Consider the following 24,093-nt stretch of genomic DNA (forward strand, 5'->3'; position numbering starts at 1 on the left):
AGAGGGTAAGCAATAATATGGGGACAAGGTAGTTGGGTGTGCTATTTACAGATGTTTACAGGTACAGAGATTGGTTAAGCTGCTCTGACAGCAGATGCTTAAAGTTAGAGAGGGAGATATAAGACTCCAGCTCCAGTGATTTTTGCAATTCGTTCCAGTCATTGGCAGCAGAGAACTAGAAGGAAAGGCGGCCAAAGGCAGTGTTGGCTTTGGGGATGACCAGTGAAATATACCTGCTGGAGCTCGTGCTATGGGTGGGTGTTGCTATGGTGACCAGTGACCTGAGATAAGGCGGGGCTTTACCTAGCAAAGACTTATAGATGACCTGGAGCCAATGGTATTGGCGACGAAGATGTAGTGCGGGCCAGCCAACGAGAGCATACAGGTAGCAGTGGTGGGAAGAATATGGGGGTTTGGTGACAAAATGGATGGCACAGTAATAGACTACATCCAGTTTGCTGAGTAGAGTATTGGAGGCTATTTTGTAAATTACATCGCCAAAGTCAAGGATCGGTAGGATAGTCAGTTTTACAAGGGCATGTTTGACAGCATGAGTAAATGAGGCTTAGTTGCGAAATAGGAAGCCGATTCTAGATTTAATTTTCTATTTCGCTTTGTTGCAAAATAGGAAGCCAATTCTAGATTTAATTTTGTATTGGAGATGTTAATGCGAGTCTGGGAGGAAAGTTTACAGTCTAACCAGACACCTAGGTATTTGTAGTTGTCCACATATTCTAAGTCAGAACCGTCCAGAATAGTGATGCTAGTCGGGCGGGAGGATGCGGGCAGCAATCAGTTGAATAGCATGCATGCACTTAGTTTTACTAGCATTTAAAAGCAGTTGGAGGCTACGGAAGGAGTGTTGTATGGTGTTGAAGCTTGTTTGGAGGTTTGTTAGCACAGTGTCCAAAAAAGCGCCAGATGTACACAGAACGGTGTCGTCTGCGTAGAGGTGGATCAGAGGATCACCAGCAGCAAGAGCGAAATCATTGATATATACAGAGAAAAGGGTCGGCCCGAAGATTTAACCCTGTGGCACCACCATAGAGACTGCCAGAGGTTCGGAAAACAGTCCCTCCGATTTGAAACACTGAACACTATCTGAGAAGTAGTTGGTGAACAAGGCGAGGCAGTAATTTGAGAATGCAAGGCTATTGAGCCTGCCGATAAGAATGCGGTGATTGACAGAGTCGAAAGCCTTGGCCAAGGTTGATGAAGTTAATGTATTTAATGCCATTCAACATCAATGCTGAGGAGGGAACATTTCAGTTGGAGCATGTCCATGTTTCTATGACTGAGTATTTAGTCATGACCTTCGGAATATCGAACTCACCCGCAGTCTTTCAAGCAATGATCAATGACACTCTTAGGGATATGTTGAATCGGTTCATATTTGTTTACCTCGACGACATCCTGATCTTCTCCAAAAACCCTTCCGGGACCACATACGGCCCTGTCCCAACTCACTCAAACAGGTTTTTGCTGGAATCCCGAGGCAGACAGGGCATTCATAGAGCTCAAGGGACGTTTCACCTCCGGACCCATCCTCGTTCATCCTGATCCTACTCATCCCTTTGTGGTAGAGGTGGACGCCTCAGACACCGGAGATGGGGCTGTCCTTTCACAGCGAAACGAGGAGGACAAGAAACTGCACCCATTCGCCTTTCTCTCCAAGCGTTCTCGCCAGTGGTACTCAACTACGATGTAGGCAACCGGGAGCTCTTGGCAGTTAAGTGGGCCCTTGAGGGGTGTAGACACTGGTTGGAACCTCTGCTTCATCTTCTGGTCTCTTCTCTGCACCTGGGTCCAACTTTACCACATCACAGTTAAAGCATCTCTCAATCCCTTCTCTTAACATGTATGGCCACAAAACATAATCAAGCAGCTGACCAATTACGCAAGACTTTAGTTCTAAATTAACCTCTCTGGTGTAGGCGGGACACTTGCTTCCCACATGGCTAATAGCCAGGGAAAATGCAGAGCGCCAAATACAAAGACATTTCTATAAAAATCTAACTTTCATTAAATGACACATGCAAGATAGCAAATTAAAGCTACACTCGTTGTGAATCCAGCCAACATGTCAGATTTCAAAAAGGTTTTTCGGCAAAAGCATAAGATGCTATTATCTTATTAGCACAACAGTAAACAATGAGAGTAGCATATTTCAACTCTGCAGGCGCGACACAAAATGCAGAAATAAAATATAAATCATGCCTTACCTTTGACAAGCTTCTTTTGTTAGCCCTCCTATATGTCCCATAAACATCACAAATGGTCCTTTTGTTTGATTAATTCTGTCAATATATATCCAAAATGACCATTTATTTGGCACATTTGATCCAGAAAAACACAGCTTCCAACTTATACAACGTCGCTACAAAATATCTCAAATGTTACCTGTAAACTTTGCCAAAACATTTCAAACTACTTTTGTAATACAACTTTAGGTATTTCTAAACGTATATAATCGATCAAATTGAAGACTGGATGATCTGTGTTCAATACAGGAGCAAAACAAACCGACACTACTTTTTTGGTTACGCGCCTCAATCAAAAGGTACACATGAAGTGACGTTCATTCTGAGCTATGGTACTTCTTCATTACACAAAGGAAAAACCTCAACCATTTTCTACAAACTGGTGACACCCAGTGGAAGCGGTAGGAACTGCAGGAAAGTCGATTAGAATTCTGGATTCCCCATGAAATCATATTGAAAAGACGGTGACCTAAAAAAACACATCTGAATGGTTTGACCTCGGAGTTTCGCCTGCTAAATAAGTTATGTTATACTCACAGACATGATTCAAACAGTTTTAGAAACTTCAGAGGGTTTTCTATCCAATATTAATAAAACTATGCATATATTAGCAACTGGGACAGAGTAGGAAGCAGTTCACTCTGGGCACGCTATTCATCCAAAAGTGAAGATGCTGCCCCCTATATCAAAAAGTTTAATTGAAATTCATTCCAGGAGACTACCTCATGAAAAGGTTTGAGAGAATGCCAAGAGTGTGCAAAGCGGTCATCAAGGGTGGCGACTTTTGTAACAGTGTTCGTCTGTTGAAGGAGAGTCAGACCAAAATGCAGCGTGGTGGTTACTCATGTTCTTTAATGTAGAATAGTGATGCATGAAATAACTTATAAATATACAAAACAACAAACGGAACGTGAAAACCTATACAGCCTGTCTGGTGAATAACTAACACAGAGACAGGAACAATCACCCACAAAATACACAGTGAAACCCAGGCTACCTAAATATGGTTCCCAATAAGAGACAACAACAATCACCTGACTCTGATTGAGAACCACCTCAGGCAGCCAAGCCTATGCTAGACACACCCCTAATCAACCACAATCCCAATGCCTACAAAAACCCCAATACGACAACACAATAAACCCATGTCACACCCTGGCCTGAACAAATAATTAAAGAAAACACAAAATACATAGACCAAGGCGTGACAACTTTGAAGAATCTCAAATATAAAATATATTTTGATTTGTTTAAACACAGTGGCAGGTCATTTTGACTCGAGGACAGCAGGAGGGTTAAAGGCTATTTCAGTTCAGCACCCGCCAGTGTTGACAATTGAAACGCCCTGATTCAGAAACTGAGGACAGTCCGGTTCCCTGGGTTGTGGACTTTGTGCGTTTGGGCATTGATCAAAACTAAACATGGCGGTGTTCGCCTTAGCAATCTCACTATGATAAAGACCACCTCCATTCCTGTCATTACTGAAAGAGATCATGATACCTCACATCTCAAAATAGGGCTACTTAATGTTAGATCCCTTACTTCAAAGGCAATTATAGTCAATGAACTAATCACTGATCATAATCTTGATGTGATTGGCCTGACTGAAACATGGCTTAAGCCTGTTTTAAATGAGGCCTCATCTCCTGGCTACACTAGAGACCATATCCTTAGTGGTCCTTCTGTAGCTCAGTTGGTAGAGCATGGCGCTTGTAACGCCAGGGTAGTGGGTTCGATTCCCGGGACCACCCATACGTAGAATGTATGCACACATGACTGTAAGTCGCTTTGGATAAAAGCGTCTGCTAAATGGCATATATTATATATTATATCCCCCGAGTTCCCTGAATTCCTATCGGACCTTGTAGTCATAGCAGATAATATTCTAATCTTTGGTGACTTTAATATTCACATGGAAAAATCCACAGACCCACTCCAAAAGGCTTTCGGAGCCATCATTGACTCAGTGGGTTTTGTCCAACATGTATCTGGACCCACTCACTGTCACAGTCATACGCTGGACCTAGTTTTGTCCCATGGAATAAATGTTGTGGATCTTAATGTTTTTCCTCATAATCCTGGAATATCGGACCACCATTTTATTACGTTTGCAATTGCAACAAATAATCTGCTCAGACCCCAACCAAGGAACATCAAAAGTCGTGCTATAAATTCACAGACAACACAAAGATTCCTTGATGTCCTTCCAGATTCCCTCTGTCTACCCAAGGACGCCAGAGGACAAAAATCAGTTAACCACCTAACTGAGGAACTCAATTTAACCTTGCGCAATACCCTAGATGCAGTTGCACCCCTAAAAACTAAAAACATTTCTCATAAGAAACTAGCTCCCTGGTACACAGAAAATACCTGAGCTCTGAAGCAAGCTTCCAGAAAATTGGAACGGAAATGGCGCCACACCAAACTGGAAGTCTTCCGACAAGCTTGGAAAGACAGTACCGTGCAGTACCGAAGAGCCCTTACTGCTGCTCGATCATCCTATTTTTCTAAGTTAATTGAGGAAAATAAGAACAATCCGAAATTCCTTTTTGATACTGTCGCAAAGCTAACTAAAAAGCAGCATTCCCCAAGAGAGGATGACTTTCACTTTAGCAGTGATAAATTCATTAACTTCTTTGAGGAAAAGATTATGATAATTAGAAAGCAAATTACGGACTCCTTTTTAAATCTGCGTATTCCTCCAAACCTCAGTTGTCCTGAGTTTGCACAACTCTGCCAAGACCTAGGATCAAGAGAGACGCTCAAGTGTTTTAGTACTATATCTCTTGACACAATGATGAAAATAATCATGGCCTCTAAACCTTCAAGCTGCATACTGGACCCTATTCCAACTAAACTACTGAAAGAGCTGCTTCCTGTGCTTGGCCCTCCTATGTTGAACATAATAAACGGCTCTCTATGCACCGGATGTGTACCAAACTCACTAAAAGTGGCAGTAATAAAGCCTCTGTTGAAAAAGCCAAACCTTGACCCAGAAAATATAAAAAACTATGGGCCTATATCGAATCTTCCATTCCTCGCAACATTTTTAGAGAAGGCTGTTGTGCAGCAACTCACTGCCTTCCTGAAGACAAACAATGTATACGAAATGCTTCAGTCTGGTTTTAGACCCCATCATAGCACTGAGACGGCACTTGTGAAGGTGGTAAATGACATTTTAATGGCATCGGACCGAGGCTCTGCATCTGTCCTCGTGCTCCTAGACCTTAGTGCTGCTTTTGATACCATCGATCACCACATTCTTTTGGAGAGATTGGAAACCCAAATTGGTCCACACGGACAAGTTCTGGCCTGGTTTAGATCTTACCTGTCGGAAAGATATCAGTTTGTCTCTGTGAATGGTTTGTCCTCTGACAAATCAACTGTAAATTTCGGTGTTCCTTAAGGTTCCGTTTTAGGACCACTATTGTTTTCACTATATATTTTACCTCTTGGGGATGTTATTCGAAAACATAATGTTAACTTTCACTGCTATGCGGATGACACACAGCTGTACATTTCAATGAAACATGGTGAAGCCCCAAAATTGCCCTCGCTAGAAGCATGTGTTTCAGACATAAGGAAGTGGATGGCTGCAAACTTTATACTATTAGACTCGGACAAAACAGAGATGCTTGTTCTAGGTCCCAAGAAACAAAGAGATCTTCTGTTGAATCTGACAATTAATCTTAATGGTTGTACAGTCGTCTCAAATAAAACTGTGAAGGACCTCGGCCTTACTCTGGACCCTGATCTCTCATTTGAAGAACATATCATGACAATTTCGAGGACAGCTTTTTTCAATCTACATAACATTGCAAAAATCAGAAACTTTCTGTCCAAAAATGATGCAGAAAAATTAATCCATGCTTTTGTCACTTCTAGGTTAGACTGCAATGCTCTACTTTCCGGCTACCCGGATAAAGCACTAAATAAACTTCAGTTAGTGCTAAATACGGCTGCTAGAATCCTGACTAGAACCAAAAAAATTGATCATATTACTCCAGTGCTAGCCTCTCTACACTGGCTTCCCATCAAAGCAAGGGCTGATTTCAAGGTTTTACTGCTGACCTACAAAGCATTACATGGGCTTGCTCCTACCTATCTCACTGATTTACTGGGGCTCTCTCATGCTGTCCGTGGAAGGGGTGTGTCACCTGAGTGGGTTTATTCACTGATGTGGTCATCCTGTTTGGTTTGGCGCCCCCCCCCCCTGGGTTGTGCCATGGTGGAGATCTTTGTGGGCTATACTCAGCCTTGTCTCAGGATGGTAAGTTGGTGGTCGAAGATATCCCTCTAGTGGTGTGGGGGCTGTGTTTTGGCAAAGTGGGTGGGGTTATATCCTTGGGGTTATATCCACTGGGGCCACAGTGTCTCCTGACCCCTCCTGTCTCAGCCTCCAGTATTTATGCTGCAGTAGTTTATGTGTCAGGGGGCTAGGGTCAGTTTGTTATATCTGGAGTACTTCTGTCCTATTCGGTGTCCTGTATGAATCTAGGTGTGCGTTCTCTAATTCTCTCCTTCTCTCTTTCTTTCTCTCTCTCGGAGGACCTGAGCCCTAGGACCATGCCCTAGGACTACCTGACATGATGACTCCTTGCTGTCCCCAGTCCACCTGACCGTGCTGCTGCTCCAGTTTCAACTGTTCTGCCTTATTATTATACGACCATGCTGGTCATTTATGAACATTTGAACATCTTGGCCATGTTCTGTTATAATCTCCACCCGGCACAGCCAGAAGAGGACTGGCCACCCCACATAGCCTGGTTCCTCTCTAGGTTTCTTCCTAGGTTTAGACCTTTCTAGGGAGTTTTTCCTAGCCACCGTGCTTCTACACCTGCATTGCTTGATGTTTGGGGTTTTAGACTGGGTTTTTGTACAGCATTTTGAGATATCAGCTGATGTACGAAGTGCTATATAAATACATTTGATTTGATTTGTTCATTAAAATAGTTAAAATATGAACACTTACCACGCTGCACCTTGGTCCTCCTCTCCTTCCCCAGACGACAAGCGTTAAAGAACCACCCACCCAAAAAGTACAAAGCAGCGTGGTATCGGGCAGCAGCGATCTCAGGACTCCTGGACATGGGAGGACGTTTTGGACGGCAAGGGTTTCTTCACATGGGAGGAGATCCTGGCTGGAAGGGATCGCCTCCCATGGGAACAGGTGGAGGTAGCCAGGAGAGCGGAGGCAGCAGGTAATGGGAGCCAGCGCTTTTCGATGGCTTGCAAGGAAGCCTGAGAGGCAGCCCCAAAAATGTATTGGGAAGTGGGCACACGAGGAGTGTGGCTAAGTCAGTTAGGAGACCTGAGCCAACTCCCCGTGCTTACCGGAGAGCGAGAGGGACAGGGAAGGCGCCATGTTATGCCGTGAGGCGCACAGTGTCCCCGGTACGTGTGCATAGCCCGGTGCGGTACATTGCAGTGCCTCGTATCAGCAGGGCTAGAGTGGGCATCGAGCCAGGTGCCATGAAGCCGGCTCAGCGCATCTGGTCTCCAGTGCCTCTCCTCGGGCCGGTGTACATGGCACCAGCCTTACGCATGGTGTCCCCAGTTCACCACCACAGCCCAGTGCGGGCTATTCCACCTCGCCCCACTGGCCTGGCTACGGGGAGCATTCAACCAGGTAAGGTTGGGCAGGCTCGGTGCTCAGGAGCTCCAGTGCGCTTTCACGGTCCGGTCTATCCGGTACCACCTCCACGCACCAGCCCTCTGGTGGCACCCCCCCGCACCAGGCTGTCTCTCAGTCTTCTCAGTTCTCCTGCCTGTCCAGCGCTGCCAGAGCCTTCCTCCTGCCCAGCGCTGCCAGAGTCTCTCATCTGTCCTGAGCTGCCAGAGTCTCCCGTCTGTCCTGAGCTGCCAGAGTCTCCCGTCTGTCCTGAGCTGCCAGAGTCGTCCTTCAATCCGGCGCTGGCGGAATCTCCCGTCCATTCGGAACCCGTGGCTAGGGTCCCCAGTCCGAGGTCAGCGGTGAGGCCAAGGAGGCGGAGAAAGACTATGGTGGAGTGGGGTCCACGTCCCGCGCCAGAGCCGCCACCACAGACAGACACCCACCCAGACACTCCCCTATAGGTTCAGAGGAGTGCGGAGTCCGCACCTTTGGGGGGGGTACTGTCACGTTCTGACCTTAGTTCCTTTGTTTTGTCTTTTGTTTTAGTATGGTCAGGGCGTGAGTTGGGTGGGTTGTCTATGTCAGTTTGTCTATGATTTTCTATTTCTGTGTTTGGCCTGGTATGGTTCTCAATCAGAGGCAGCTGTCAATCGTTGTCCCTGATTGAGAACCATATTTACGTAGCCTGTTTTCCATTGTGTTTTGTGGGTGGTTATTTTCTGTTTAGTGTTGTGTTGCACCTTACAGGACTGTTTACATTTACATTACATTTAAGTCATTTAGCAGACGCTCTTATCCAGAGCGACTTACAAATTGGTGCATTCACCTTATGACATCCAGTGGAACAGTCACTTTACAATAGTGCATCTAAATCTTAAAGGGGGGGGTGAGAGGGAATACTTATCCTATCCTAGGTATTCCTTAAAGAGGTGGGGTTTCAGGTGTCTCCGGAAGGTGGTGATTGACTCCGCTGTCCTGGCGTCGTGAGGGAGTTTGTTCCACCATTGGGGGGCCAGAGCAGCGAACAGTTTTGACTGGGCTGAGCGGGAGCTGTACTTCCTCAGTGGTAGGGAGGCGAGCAGGCCAGAGGTGGATGAACGCAGTGCCCTTGTTTGGGTGTAGGGCCTGATCAGAGCCTGTAGGTACTGAGGTGCCGTTCCCCTCACAGCTCCGTAGGCAAGCACCATGGTCTTGTAGCGGATGCGAGCTTCAACTGGAAGCCAGTGGAGAGAACGGAGGAGCGGGGTGACGTGAGAGAACTTGGGAAGGTTGAACACCAGACGGGCTGCGGCGTTCTGGATGAGTTGAAGGGGTTTAATGGCACAGGCAGGGAGCCCAGCCAACAGCGAGTTGCAGTAGTCCAGACGGGAGATGACAAGTGCCTGGATTAGGACCTGCGCCGCTTCCTGTGTGAGGCAGGGTCGTACTCTGCGGATGTTGTAGAGCATGAACCTACAGGAACGGGCCACCGCCTTGATGTTGGTTGAGAACGACAGGGTGTTGTCCAGGATCACACCAAGGTTATTAGCGCTCTGGGAGGAGGACACAATGGAGTTGTCAACCGTGACAGCGAGATCATGGAACGGGCAGTCCTTCCCCGGGAGGAAGAGCAGCTCCGTCTTGCCGAGGTTCAGCTTGAGGTGGTGATCCGTCATCCACACTGATATGTCTGCCAGACATGCAGAGATGCGATTCGCCACCTGGTCATCAGAAGGGGGAAAGGAGAAGATTTGTTGTGTGTCGTCTGCATAGCAATGATAGGAGAGACCATGTGAGGTTATGACAGAGCCAAGTGACTTGGTGTATAGCGAGAATAGGAGAGGGCCTAGAACAGAGCCCTGGGGGGACACCAGTGGTGAGAGCGCGTGGTGAGGAGACAGATTCTCGCCACGCCACCTGGTAGGAGCGACCTGTCAGGTAGGACGCAATCCAAGCGTGGGCCGCGCCGGAGATGCCCAACTCGGAGAGGGTGGAGAGGAGGATCTGATGGTTCACAGTATCGAAGGAAGCCGATAGATCTAGAAGGATGAGAGCAGAGGAGAGAGAGTTAGCTTTAGCAGTGCGGAGCGCCTCCGTGATACAGAGGAGAGCAGTCTCAGTTGAATGACTAGTCTTGAAACCTGACTGATTTGGATCAAGAAGGTCATTCAGAGAGCGATAGCGGGAGAGCTGGCCAAGGACGGCACGTTCAAGAGTTTTGGAGAGAAAAGAAAGAAGGGATACTGGTCTGTAATTGTTGACATCGGAGGGATCGAGTGTAGGTTTTTTCAGAAGGGGTGCAACTCTCGCTCTCTTGAAGACGGAAGGGACGTAGCCAGCGGTCAGGGATGAGTTGATGAGCGAGGTGAGGTAAGGGAGAAGGTCTCCGGAAATGGTCTGGAGAAGAGGGAAGGGGATAGGGTCAAGCGGGCAGGTTGTTGGGCGGCCGGCCGTCACAAGACGCGAGATTTCATCTGGAGAGAGAGGGAGAAAGAGGTCAGAGCACAGGGTAGGGCAGTGTGAGCAGAACCAGCGGTGTCGTTTGACTTAGCAAACGAGGATCGGATGTCGTCGACCTTCTTTTCAAAATGGTTGACAAAGTCGTCTGCAGAGAGGGAGGAGGGGGGGGAGGGGGAGGAGGATTCAGGAGGGAGGAGAAGGTGGCAAAGAGCTTCCTAGGGTTAGAGGCAGATGCTTGGAATTTAGCGTGGTAGAAAGTGGCTTTAGCAGCAGAGACAGAGGAGGAAAATGTAGAGAGGAGGGAGTGAAAGGATGCCAGGTCCGCAGGGAGGCGAGTTTTCCTCCATTTCCGCTTGGCTGCCCGGAGCCCTGTTCTGTGAGCTCGCAATGAGTCATCGAGCCACGGAGCGGGAGGGGAGGACCGAGCCGGCCTGGAGGATAGGGGACATAGCGAGTCAAAGGATGCAGAGAGGGTGGAGAGGAGGGTTAAGGAGGCAGAATCAGGAGATAGGTTGGAGACGGTTTGAGCGGAGGGAAGAGATGATAGGATGGAAGAGGAGAGAGTAGCGGGGGAGAGAGAGCGAAGGTTGGGACGGCGCGATACCATCCGAGTAGGGGCAGTGTGGGAGGTGTTGGATGAGAGCGAGAGGGAAAAGGATACAAGGTAGTGGTCGGAGACTTGGAGGGGAGTTGCAATGAGGTTAGTGGAAGAACAGCATCTAGTAAAGATGAGGTCGAGCGTATTGCCTGCCTTGTGAGTAGGGGGGAAGGTGAGAGGGTGAGGTCAAAAGAGGAGAGGAGTGGAAAGAAGGAGGCAGAGAGGAATGAGTCAAAGGTAGACGTGGGGAGGTTAAAGTCGCCCAGAACTGTGAGAGGTGAGCCGTCCTCAGGAAAGGAGCTTATCAAGGCATCAAGCTCATTGATGAACTCTCCGAGGGAACCTGGAGGGCGATAAATGATAAGGATGTTAAGCTTGAAAGGGCTGGTAACTGTGACAGCATGGAATTCAAAGGAGGCGATAGACAGATGGGTAAGGGGAGAAAGAGAGAATGACCACTTGGGAGAGATGAGGATCCCGGTGCCACCACCCCGCTGACCAGAAGCTCTCGGGGTGTGCGAGAACACGTGGGCGGACGAAGAGAGAACAGTAGGAGTAGCAGTGTTGTCTGTGGTGATCCATGTTTCCGTTAGTGCCAAGAAGTCGAGGGACTGGAGGGAGGCATAGGCTGAGATGAACTCTGCCTTGTTGACCGCAGATCGGCAGTTCCAGAGGCTACCGGAGACCTGGAACTCCACGTGGGTCGTGCGCGCTGGGACCACCAGATTAGGGTGGCCGCGGCCACGCGGTGTGGAGCGTTTGTATGGTCTGTGCAGAGAGGAGAGAACAGGGATAAACAGACACATAGTTGACAGGCTACAGAAGAGGCTACGCTAATGCAAAGGAGATTGGAATGACAAGTGGACTACACGTCTCGAATGTTCAGAAAGTTAAGCTACGTAGCAAGAATCTTATTGACTAAAATGATTAAAAATGATACAGTACTGCTGAAGTAGGCTAGCTGGCAGTGGGTGCGTTGTTGACACTACACTAATCAAGTCGTTCCGTTGAGTGTAATAGTTTCTACAGTGCTGCTATTCGGGGGCTAGCTGGCTAGCTAGTAGTGTTGTTTATGTTACGTTGCGTTAAAAGAACGACAATAGCTGGCTAGCTAACCTAGAAAATCGCTCTAGACTACACAATTATCTTTGATACAAAGACGGCTATGTAGCTAGCTATGTAGCTAGCTACGATCAAACAAATCAAACCGTTGTACTGTAATGAAATGAAAATGTGATACTACCTGTGAATGCGACCGGGTTGTTGAGTTCTATTCAGTAGACGTTGGCTAGCGTTGGCTAGCTGTTGGCTAGCTAGCAGAGTCTCTTACGTTAAGGACGACAAATAGCTGGCTAGCTAACCTCGGTAAATTAAGATAATCACTCTAAGACTACACACTCTAAACCTAAAAAACACAATTATCTTGGATACGAAGATACGAAGACAGCAAAGACAGCTATGTAGCTAGCTAACACTACACTGATCAAGTCGTTCAGTTGAGTGTAATAGTTTTTCCAGTGCAGCTAATCAGTGGGCGTTTGCTAGCTGGCTAGCTGGCTAGCTGGCTAGTGAAGACTACGTTAGGACGGTGAAATACGATAATTACGCAATTATCTTTGATACAAAGACGGCTATGTAGCTAGCTGAGAAGAAATTGCTAAGATTAGACAAATCAAACCGTTGTGCTATAATGAAATATAATGAAATGTAATGAAAAAGTTATACTACCTGCGGGAGCGAAGTGGGATGCGACCACTCGCTCCAAACCGGAACCAGAAGTTTGTTGGTTGTTTTGTTTTCAGTGTTCATTAAAATATTTAAAATATGAACACTTACCACGCTGCACCTTGGTCCTCCTCTCCTTCCCCAGACGACAAGCGTTACAACTTTTCTGGGTTTTTTTGTCATTTTTTAATTTCACTTCACCACCACTTTTTCTTTTTAAATAAAAAATTAAAATATTGAAACAAGTAATTTTTTTCCTTTCACTTCACCAATTTGAACTATTTTGTGTATGCAACCGAATAGGAAAAACACCAAAGGGGTGAATTCTTTTTCAAGGCACAGTAAGTATTCAGACCCTTTACTCAGTACTTTGTTGAAGCAACTTTGGCAGTCTTCTTGGGTATCACTCTACAAGTTTGGCACATTGGCACATTTGGGGAGTTTCTACCATTCTTCGCTGAAGATCCTCTCAAACTCTGTCAGGTTGGATGGGGAGCGTCGGTGCACAGCTATTTTGAGGAACTCTCCAGAGATGTTCAATCGGGTTCAGGTCCGAGCTCTGGCTGGGCCACTCAAGGACATTCAAGAACATTTAGAAGCCACTCCTGCCCCAGTCTGAGGCCTTGAGCGCTCTGGAGCAGGTTTTCATCAAGGGCACTTTTCCTGAAAAACATCGCCACAGCATGGATGGTGCCAGCTTTCCTCCGGATGTGACGCTTGGCATTCAGGCCAAAGAGTACAATGTTGGTTTCATCAGACCAGAGAATCTTGTTTCTCATGGTCTGAGAATCTTTAGGTGCCTTTTGGCAAACTCCAAGTGGACTGTCATGTGCTTTTTACTGAGTGGTTTCCGTCTTGCCACTCTACCATAAGGGTCTGATTGGTGTAGTGCTGCAGAGATGGTTGTCCTTCTGGAAGGTTCTCCCATCTCCACAGAGGAACTCTGGAGCTCTGTCAGAATTACCATTGGGTTCTTGGTCACTTCCCTGACCAAGGCCCTTCTCCCCTGATTGCTCAGTTTGTGCAAGCGGCCAGCTCTAGGAAGATTCTTGGTGATTCCAAGCTCCTTCCATTTAAGAATGATGGAGGCCACTGTGTTCTTGGGGACTTTCAATGCTGCAGAGATGTTTTGGTACCCTTCCCCAGATCTGTGCCTTGACACAATCCTGTCTCTGAGCTCTACGGACAATTTCTTCAACCTCATGGCTTGGTTTTTGCTCTGACATTTTCAACTGTGCGACCTTATATAGACAAGTGTGTGTCTTTCCAAATCATGTCCAATCAATTGAATTTACCACAGGTGGACTCCAAGTTGTAGAAGCATCCAAAGGATGATCAATGGAAACAGGATGCACTTGAGCTCAATTTTGAGTCTCATAGCAAAGGGTCTGAATACTTAAATAAGGTATTTCTGTATTTTAGGGTAAGATTTCTAAAAACCTGTTTTTGCTTTGTCATTATGGGTCTATTGTGTATAGATTGATGAGTAAAAAAATTATGTAATCAATTTTAGAATAAGGCTGCAACATAACAACATGTGGAACAAGTCAAGGGGTATGAATACTTTCCGAATGTATTGTAGTTCGCTAGCTTTTTTTAAACAGTGTTGATCACATCTGAGCATCATAGAGACTTTTCTGTTCTCAACATTAAAAAGTACTTTGCATTTTTTCCCCAGCCTTGAAGTCACCCAATTCCTGTTGGATGGTTGGACCTGTTCCTTTCACTGCTGTTAGTAAGTCATTATAATATTGTGTAGCACTTGGTATAATATTACTGTCGCTGGTGGTGGTCTCAAAAGCTAGTAAATTGATGATGGATTATATCAAACAAAATAGCCTAATGTATTTAGTAACATGCTGTGTGTCACAGCCTATCCCTAGCCATAATTCTGATTGGATGTTAAATTGGACTAGATTGGCTTCTGGCTCCTTAAGGCATTCTGATTGGGAAATAGTAAAGTATCTTCTCTATTGTTTTTCTAGTGTTGCGATGATTGTAGGAAGTCTTTTGCAAGAAGATCTGAACTTCTCAAACATTATAAACTTGATCATAGGCATTATGGACGTTTACAGAAAAGGAATATTTTCAAGACATTGGCAAACACCTGAAAAATCAAAAGGCTTTCACTTGTATGCTTCAGGATTGCTCATAGAAAACCAACATTTATGAGAATTTCAAAACTAGAAAACACGCCAATGCAGTGAATTACTTTAAACCTGGAATTGTAGAAACAATGACCCTTGCTCATTATGACGAACAATCTTTTGACAGTGTTCCTGCTGACACTTTGGATGGGGATGATATATCATGTAATGAAGTGAATTTCGATACTGGATTTGAACATGAAGGCTCTAAGGACTCTAAGGACAAAATACACTACCTTTCAAAAGTTTGGGGTCACTTAGAAATGTCCTTGTTTTTGAAATAAAAATGTTTTTGACGTCCATTAAAATAACACCAAATTGATCAGAAATACAGTGTAGACATTGCCAATGTTGTAAATGACTATTGTAGCTGGAAACGGCAGATTGTTTATGGAATATCTAACAAAGGCATACAGAGGCCCATTATCAGCAAACATCACTCATGTGTTCCAATGGCACGTTGTGTTAGCTAATCCAAGTCATTTTAAAAGGCTAATTGATCATTAGAAAACCCTTTTGCAATTATGTTAGCACAACTGAAAACTGTATGCTGATTTAAAGAAGCAATAAAACTGGCCTTCTTTAGACTAGTTGAGTATCTGGAGCATCAGCATTTGTGGGTTCGATTACAGGCTCAAAATGGCCAGAAACAAATAACGTTCTTCTGAAACTCGTCAGTCTATTCTTGTTCTGAGAAATTAAGGCTATTCCATGCCAGAAATTGTCAAGAAACTGAAGATCTCGTACAACGCTGTATAGTACTCCATTCACAGAACAGCGCAAACTGTCTCTAACCAGAAGAGAAAGAGGACAAGTACATTAGAGGGTCTAGTTTGAGAAACAGACGCCTCACAAGTCCTCAACTGTCAGCTTCATTAAATAGTACCCACAAAACATTAGTCTCAATGTCAACAGTGAAGAGGTGACTCCAGGATGCTGGCCTTCTAGGGAGAGTTCCTCTGTCCAGTGTCTTGTGTTCTTGTTCCCATCTTAATCTTTTCATTCTATTGGCTAGTCTGAGATATGGCTTTTTCTTTGCAACTCTGCCTAGAAGGCCAGCATCCCGGAGTCGCCTCTTCACTGTCTGTTGAAACTGGTGTTTTGCAGGTACTATTTAATGAAGCTGACAGTTTTGGAGGCCTTAATCAAGACAAAACCCTGCTTGAAAGAATATGGATCGTTCAATGGCTTCTACGGTTGGAAACAAAGACTAGAGTACAAAATGGGGAAACTACAGGACCCAGCTCAAATTATACGGGTGTCCTGAGCTCTCAGTTAACTCACTGAAATCCAAAGCGACTGCAGATGCTGTCCCAGCAAAAAAAGGTTAAAAAGCCTAAATGAACTGAGGCTAACTATTATCCATCCATCCCTACTGGTCATTCTCCCGAAAGCTTTGAAAAAGAGAGACTTCAACTTCTGAAAGAGTTTGGGAAAAGGAATAATGGCAAGACTGTCAGGGACAAAATGGCTCAGACTTTCGCTTTCAATCGAAATGAGAGGATGTATGAGCTGAAGTGATTGGTTTTAGTTACAGTGGGCTGTGATGCATTTGTCACAATGTGGGAAGGTTGAGAGGAAGTAGATGTTGGTGATTTTTATGGACATTCAGGTTGGATTTGTTATAATGATTTCAAAGCTCTGTGCTATGCTATTTGTTCCAGATAAATTAAGAGTTCCTCAGAATCATGACTGTTACCTTGAAAGCGAAGTTCATGGGCCAGTTAGACATGCATTCAAGTCAGCTGATCAAAGTAATCCTAGCCAAAGGAGGAGCAACGTGGGAAAAGACCACTAACATCATGCAAATTTTGGATCAGGTACATCTATTACATTTTAGTTTGTATGCAAAAGAGAATTATGCATGTGATTCTTAAGAGACGGAGGTAGATGGAGCAGGAAGACAATGAGTGAAACTGATGGGAGAGAGCATGCAAGGGAGACAAAGAGAAAATGGGAGATGATGGAACATGTGTGGGTGGAAAGAGTACATGAAGGAGAATTGATCAAGTTGGGTCCAAATATTTTTCTATTTAGGTTTTAGGATTTTAGGACTTTCAGCTCCTGCGTGTAAGGTAACTCCTACAAACAAAAAAGAACCATTATGGACCCCAACCATTAAACAATCTATAGAATGTAGCTATACATGTTTAAAGTGGTTAGAGATCAGATAACTCAGGCTGGCTTTGCAGTGAATTACTACGGGGCACACATCACTAAACAGGGAAGTGACTAATGGACTTTTTCCACTAACAAGGACAAAGGGGGATATAATTGGCCACAGTCTGCTTTCATACTTTAGCCTTCTCCCCTCCTATTATACCAATTCTCACTAAACAGTTTGAGCAAGATCTTGATTGGTATGGTCAATTTTTCCCGTTTTAAATAATGGTTGATATGATCTCCCATGTTCCCAACCCACTAAAACTAGGTCACCCCTTGGTGCCATTGGAGAACTCTGGTGGAAGCGCCCTAACTCCACCCATTCATGTGTCTCTGGTACCTGTGTCTCTGGTACTCTTTTCTTGTTACTGCTGGTCTCTACTCATCGTACTTAAGGTAGCTCCTACAAACTACAGTTTTATTGAAGTTAAAATATAACTATCTGGAAATGTTTTGGGGATTCCAGGTTTTGTTAATTCAGGTTGTCATTAATTAAAATGCACTACCCAACTAGTGTGGACAAATTTTGTGTACATTGAAGGAGTCTTTCTTTCACAATTACTGCTCAGTACCTACTGCTCTTTGGCAGGTATCGGTTTTATCTAGGCCAACCTTCATTTAACTTGATAAAACTTCAACGGCAAGTATGCGTCCCCTCTATTAATAAACCTTAGCACCTATGTTGTGTGTGCTTGACATTAAATTGCTTCAGCAATTTAATTTTGCAGGTAGGGAGGGAGCGAGAGGGTGGAAGAGGAGGCTTGGCTTGAAGCACTGGGCATCTTGTGTAGATTGTCATTATCTGAATTAGGCCCACAGAATTAAACCTACGAAGTAGCAGCTTCTATGGAGGACCTTTGTCTTTGAACTTGTATCAGAGCTAGCTAGCTAACAAGCTTGTTTGTCAGATGGGCACCTGAATTAAAAACAAGTCTTACCTTTTTGTAGTTAATAAATCCAATGTGAAATGTAATAACTATACTATCCCTAACGAGCATTGAAAAAGTTCATCTATTCTTCCATTCTTGATAAAAATGTCTCTCCCTATCTTCTGAATCATGATTGTAATGTCAGTAGGCTACAGTTATGCTGTAGCCTGGCTACATGCACACACACTGGCAAAGATTTACAGCAGGCAGGCAGACTCTGAAATAAGTTTCTGATTGACAGAGGAAGGGCTTTGCATAGGCGGTTTGTTGTGTTTTTTTTGTGGGACTGAAATAATATACAAATAATATTATAACCAGTTCCCATGCATTTAAAATAATGGTTCCGTTCCAGAACACTATAGATCGCTTTTGTTCCCAGTTCTGGTTCTGTTCCTTGAACTGGTTCCAACCCCTGTTCATAAATGCTTCCGAAAGTTGTCACAGCATTATAATCACATTATAATATATTTTTAGAAACAGAACACAGACTGTTCATAGTGCACGTGTTAACATGTTTATCCCTCCCTCCCAGGTACCCTTACAAGCGGGAAAGTGAGTGAGATCATCCATATCGAGCCATACAGCATGGCCAGTTTTGAGCACCAGCGCTCCATCCTGGGCTACAGCCAGGACTACATCTCACAGGTCACCACCATCAACCGCGAAGGGACGCACGTCGTGGCCTTTTGCCCCTATCCCGTACTGGCAGGTCGACTGATTGGAGATCGGTTAGAATGTGACGGAGTCGGAGATTGAAAATGTTAAGTCATAACGACAGAAAAGGCTTAGGGTTAATTCATCATGCATTAAACATTTGTTTTATTTAACCGTTATTTAACTAGGCAAGTCGGTTAAGAACAAATTCTTATTTACAGTGATGGCCTACCAGGGATCAGTGGGTTAACTAACTGTCTTGTTCAGGGGCAGAATAACCTTGTCAGCTCTATGATTCAATCCAGCAACCTTTCAGTTACTGGCAGACTCGCTCTAACCACTACGCTACCTGCAGCATTATCTTGCAGTGTTTGTGTTAGAGCAGGAGAGACTTCTGTGGATTAATATGGGAAAGCCCAGTGAATATAAATATAACCGTTTTATTCACATGCGCAATCTTAGTGAACTCAGGGACTTACATTGGTTTACATCGACAGATACAAACCATTTCCTTTTGGTACTCTACTCTCCCCTGTCTGTAGGTGTGTCTTTGGAGCTGTGGTTCTGTTTGGGGGTGTGCAGAGGGTAGAGATACCTAAGGCTGTGGGACCTATCCTCCTGGGTCAACGATCAGACCCTCACCGACAACGTCCACAAGGTGAGGAGGGGCAACACAGAGGAGGTCCTCCCCATGACGAAATGCCAACAGTAGGTTTTATCAATAATTTATGTTTGTTTACGTTTTAGCATGTAATTGGGGACAACTCAATAGTCTAAATTGATATCCTCCTCTCATCTCCTCTCCTTCATATTCACTGTTCTATTTATACGGCATAGACGAGATGTGTAGATACCTACTGGGAATTTGCTTCTCCTTTCACATCAATGCAGTTGAAGGTGATGACAAGCAGGAAGGAAGCCACTTTAGACAGTTTAGTTGTGCCCCAGGTATCTGCTTTGATATCTTGATCTTTCCAGGGTCTCTGTCTCCCTTTGGTGATAGCTACGAGGTGTGCAGATCCCTACGGCTCTGCACGGTGCGGGTCTGGAACCTGACCAGGTCAAGGTTCACAGGGTGGCCAGTCAGAGTGGATTATGGTCTCCATGGCAACACCAACGTGGCCTTGGCCCATGACATGAAGCTGTACATCCTGACAGACAGAGGGACAGCCACCTTCACTGACACCCCCTCACCCATATTCCAGGTCACCAACTAATTTATTAATTTGCCTGGTATCCATACTGAATCCCCTCTGCTCTACACTGTTGTTTCACTTCATGGATTGAAGTCACCTTATTAGTTGTCGTGAAATATGTGCTCTACATTTGTGACTCCCTAGGTTCAAGCTCAGGTCTCCTGCATGCAACAAGACTATGTTAGCCCACTGAGCTAAAGCCTAGTCATTAAGCTTCTGACTCCATATACTCTGCTTTTCTATGACCTGTTCAAGAGAAGCTAGCTTAATTAAGAGACAGTCTGGTCTTTACATCGTCCCCTGTCCCCGACACAAATAAGGCTCCCGGTCGGACAGCTACTCCTGGGCTTGTCTGAGACAAGGGGAGAGAGAGTTGGTTACTTGAAACAAGCACCAGCTAACTTAGTCCACCACCTGAAACACCACACTCCAAAAACAGTCCCTCTGAGTCAGTTACTTCAGAGAAATAATACCCTCTAGCATCCTAATTCTTGCACAGCTTAACAATGTTTTGTTCATTGTTGCCCCTAATATGGTTTTCCCCATTGTTGTGAACCGGTTTTGGGATGTGGAAGGCTAACACTTTTTTATAACACTTATATTGTCCATAACCTATTTTGTTTGGACTGTTGGGTGTTATAGGGACCATCTGGTAGTGTGGGACCTAGAGTCTGGGTATATCAAAGGGAGGATCAAAGTGTCAAGCAGCATCGTCAGAGACAGGCAGTCCCGGATACTACCATCATTAAGGAGACCACAGGTAACAAAACCAGAGACTCTACCAGAAAAGTAGTGCAAGCTAAGCTATCTGTCCAAAAATCCAGCATAACTTGTTGTCAATGTTACTATTGTATTACCTTGCTATTACCCTGTAGTCTAATGCTCTCAATAATTCTGAACACTCCAGTGTTGTAGCTATAACAATATACAAATTTATATTGCTCTGTGGAATACTATTAACCTTAGCTCAGGTGATGTCCTGGGAAGGAAGAACAGAGAGACACTCTGCTAAGAAGAGGAGGACGAAAAGGGAGGCGCAAAGGGAGCAGAGCAGGTTGGACAGGGAGACATACAACTCCATAGACCAATACCTCCTCCGTGGGGACCAACAGGTAAAGTGTTTGTGTGTGCGCCATGTCTACTATTTTACTCGTGTGCTCTGAATATGTGGCTGGCTCTATAGAGTTTAATTAACCTATGCGATGTCTCTCCATCCCTCTGATCTCCTCTCTACCCCTCTCCATCAACTGGTGGTGTGTTCCTATTTCTCCCACCACCTCAATGTGTTCAGCGTGAAGTCCCAGGAACACCTCCATATCCTGGAGGCCAGAACGTCCTTGCTGACCCGCCACATCATCGCCCTCACTCGCCCTGGGGGACATCTGGTCCTGGCTAACTACAGCCAGGCTCAACATACACCCTAACTCACCCTCTGGGACCTGCAGAAAGGCACGGTATGTACAGTATCAAGCCAGATTCAAATTCAAATAACTTTATTGTCCATCTGTGATCACTGTCAACACTATTGTCCATATATTGTCCATATTGTCCATACAAGCTACATTATTTGATGACTCCCCACCCAATATGTTTTAAATTATTGCATTTATTTTAATGAAGGTAAGGAAATGATTAATGAATGAGCCCGGAGTCTGTTGTGTGGCGATCACAGATGATGCCAGCAGAGTCGCCTTTGGGGTCACACAAGACTATCTCTGGCTACAGGAGCCTGAGGCTAGCCTGAGGCTAGGAGTGTCCAACCAGATGTATATCCATGAGAGGAGCAACATCCATTCTACTAACAGGTAGGACAGAGATTACTTTGGAGTTTCAGCCATCTTTGCCTTTTTTAGAGAAATATGATTAGGTTTATGTGCACACATATAGTGCCTTCGGAAAGTAGTCACACCCTTTATTTTTCCACATTTGGTTGTATTACAGCCTGAATTTAAATTTGATTTAAAAAATAATTACTGGCTAAAATTTCTAAAAACATGTTTTCACTGTCATTATGGGGTATTGTGTTGAGATGGGTCAGAAATCGATTTCATCCATTTTGAATTCAGGCTGTAACATCAAAATGTGGAAAAAGTCAAGGGGTATTAATACTTTCTGAAGCCACGTTCACAGACAAGTGATAGAAACGTGTGTTGGGTAAAAGTTGAGGGAGTTACAATTTGTTTATTTACTGAGTGCCACTAGTGTGTGACACCCAGGTGATGGTAAAGTGACAATTCATGGCATTTGTGTGTTCACACAGGTGAGCTGATCCTATTTGCCAGCCTGATGAGATCTACCAGTCTATAAATCTAAACCAACCAACAAAATGGATGAAACACAACCCACCACTGAGTATGGACCTGCCGCTGTGATACCAATTTGATAGGCAAATATGTGGACCAATAACATGTTTTCCACAAATAAATGCAACTAATATAATTTCCTACCTTTGTGTAACTTTTGGCATTGGGTCGTTTTTGCATTGGCAAGTCGTTTTTCATAGTCAGGGCTGAAGCAGCTTGTTGCAAGTCTCATGCAGGCCACAAGGTGGTCATTAGTCATAGTAGATCTGTACTTGGACTTTATTATCTTCATGTGAGAAAATGCAGACTCACAGAGGTAGGTTGATCCAAAAAGGGTTGATAAGTTGAGAGCAGATCTTCTAAAGTTGAGATACCTCTAGCAATAGCTCCCAGAATTCTTCCTTCATCTCAGTGGTTGCCTTGGATTTCAGCTGAATTTCATTTTTAAGGGTGAGAATTTCAGTTTCTGCTATAGTTGTGTCCAACTGAAAAAGGGATCCCATTTTGGAGGCAATGACTTCCACTTTTATGTCTGTGCCAAATGGAAAGCACATCTAAGTAGCAATAGGCTCAAGTGAAGCAAACTCAAGGAAACAAATGTCAAACTCAGATAAGACGCTCTGGACTTGCTCCACGTAACGTGCACTGTCAAGCTGTGCTGTATCCTTGCCCTGGTGTTCAAGTTCTGAATGCATGTGTTGAAAGAAGTGCAGGTCCTTACGTTGCAGCTTTCTTGTGAGCAGCTGTAGTTTGCATTTAAGTGTTCACAGAGCTAATCATGTTGATTACATGTTTGCCTTTTCCTTGCAGCTCTACATTCAATTCCTTAAGCATGTAAGTTAGGTCAGTGAAAGGCTCAATCCAAGAGCCACTGTATGTCCTCTAGCTGTGCATATTCTGCATGTTTGGAGACCTTGAGAAACTCCTTGATTTCAGGCAACGACTCACTGAATCTCCCTAATAATGTACCTCGGCTCAGCCAGTGTGCTATGCTTCAGTCTCTTCTAAGTGAGCACGAAATAGCCTCCGCTGTAGGCTTCTTGCTCAAATAGAACACACAATCTTCATCGCAACACCCATCAGCTCTTTCATGTTTAACATCTTCCTGCACAAAGCTTGCTGATGAATTACGAAATAATCTCGTTTGCACAATGTAACGAACCCACCACAGCAGGTGCCCCATTGGTAGTAATGGAGACGAGCTTACAAAAGGGCAGTTGGAATTTGTTAGCAAACTCCATAAAAGATGGAAAAATATATTCGCCCCTTGTATGTCCTTTCAGTGAAAAAAATGGAGAGTTGTTCCTCCTTTGTACTCATATCAAATACCATTCTGATGAAAATGCATAAGTGTGCCACATCTACCATATCTGTGGACTCGTCAAACTGGAGGGAATTTATTTTATCTTTATTTAACTAGGCAACGCAGTTAAGAACAAATTATGTTCAATGACAGCCTAGGAACAGTGGGTTAACTGCCTTGTTCAGGGGCAGAACCAGAGTCACAGGATAAGATGCTATGGTTGCCGCCTTCCCTTTGGTCACAGGCCTTGTGAAAATTGACTGCTGCACTGCCAGTTTATTTTTTTTAGTTCTTGTACTTTTCATAATTCAGTCTATGCTGGACAATCTTTTGAGTGTGGTTTTAAAATGTTACTTTTCTATGGGATATCGATGCCATTATGGTAGATGAGGCATACACATTGAGTTTGACATGAAAAAAAATGATCCTCCCATTCCTTCTTTTGTATCCTTCCCTTCACTCATTGCTATTGTCGACCGAACTTAACAAATCTGGCTACAAAGTTAGCTAGCTACCTGCCTGGCATCACCGTGAACTCAACTTTGAGTTGGCGGGCAGCATTTGACCACGCTAACTAGGCATATGTCAATAACTGGGCATGGACTGGTCATATTTTATGTAAATCACGTGACTTCAGACATTGCTTTAATGGAAGACTATTGAACATTAAAACAAAGATTATAGGCATTGAGTTGTGTAGATAAATTAGAGAAGCATAATCTCAATAAGACTGGCAAGCACGCTGTGCTCGACCAGTAGAT

At 44.6% G+C, this 24,093-nt stretch overlaps 1 protein-coding gene across 5 annotated transcripts in view; it reads left to right on the plus strand.

Moving 5' to 3' along the window:
* Positions 1 to 22,164, plus strand: part of LOC124008721 — a 69,995-nt gene extending 47,831 nt beyond the window's left edge. Inside the window, exons 5-13 of one of the 5 annotated variants that reach the window (XR_006834142.1) lie at positions 14,316 to 14,372; positions 16,449 to 16,604; positions 18,409 to 19,238; positions 19,509 to 19,735; positions 20,369 to 20,486; positions 20,693 to 20,838; positions 21,018 to 21,180; positions 21,347 to 21,531; positions 21,987 to 22,164. The gene's annotated coding sequence lies outside the window, so the exon portion shown is untranslated. Of the gene's footprint in view, positions 1 to 14,315; positions 14,373 to 16,362; positions 16,605 to 18,408; positions 19,239 to 19,508; positions 19,736 to 20,368; positions 20,487 to 20,692; positions 20,839 to 21,017; positions 21,181 to 21,346; positions 21,532 to 21,986 lie in introns of those variants that run through there. The other 4 variants (XR_006834144.1, XR_006834145.1, XR_006834143.1 and 1 more) reach the window with 4 other exon arrangements.
* The last annotated feature ends 1,929 nt before the right edge of the window (positions 22,165 to 24,093 follow it).

The sequence above is a fragment of the Oncorhynchus gorbuscha genome, linkage group LG21 (genome assembly GCF_021184085.1).
Source record: "Oncorhynchus gorbuscha isolate QuinsamMale2020 ecotype Even-year linkage group LG21, OgorEven_v1.0, whole genome shotgun sequence".
Lineage (NCBI taxonomy): Eukaryota > Metazoa > Chordata > Actinopteri > Salmoniformes > Salmonidae > Oncorhynchus > Oncorhynchus gorbuscha.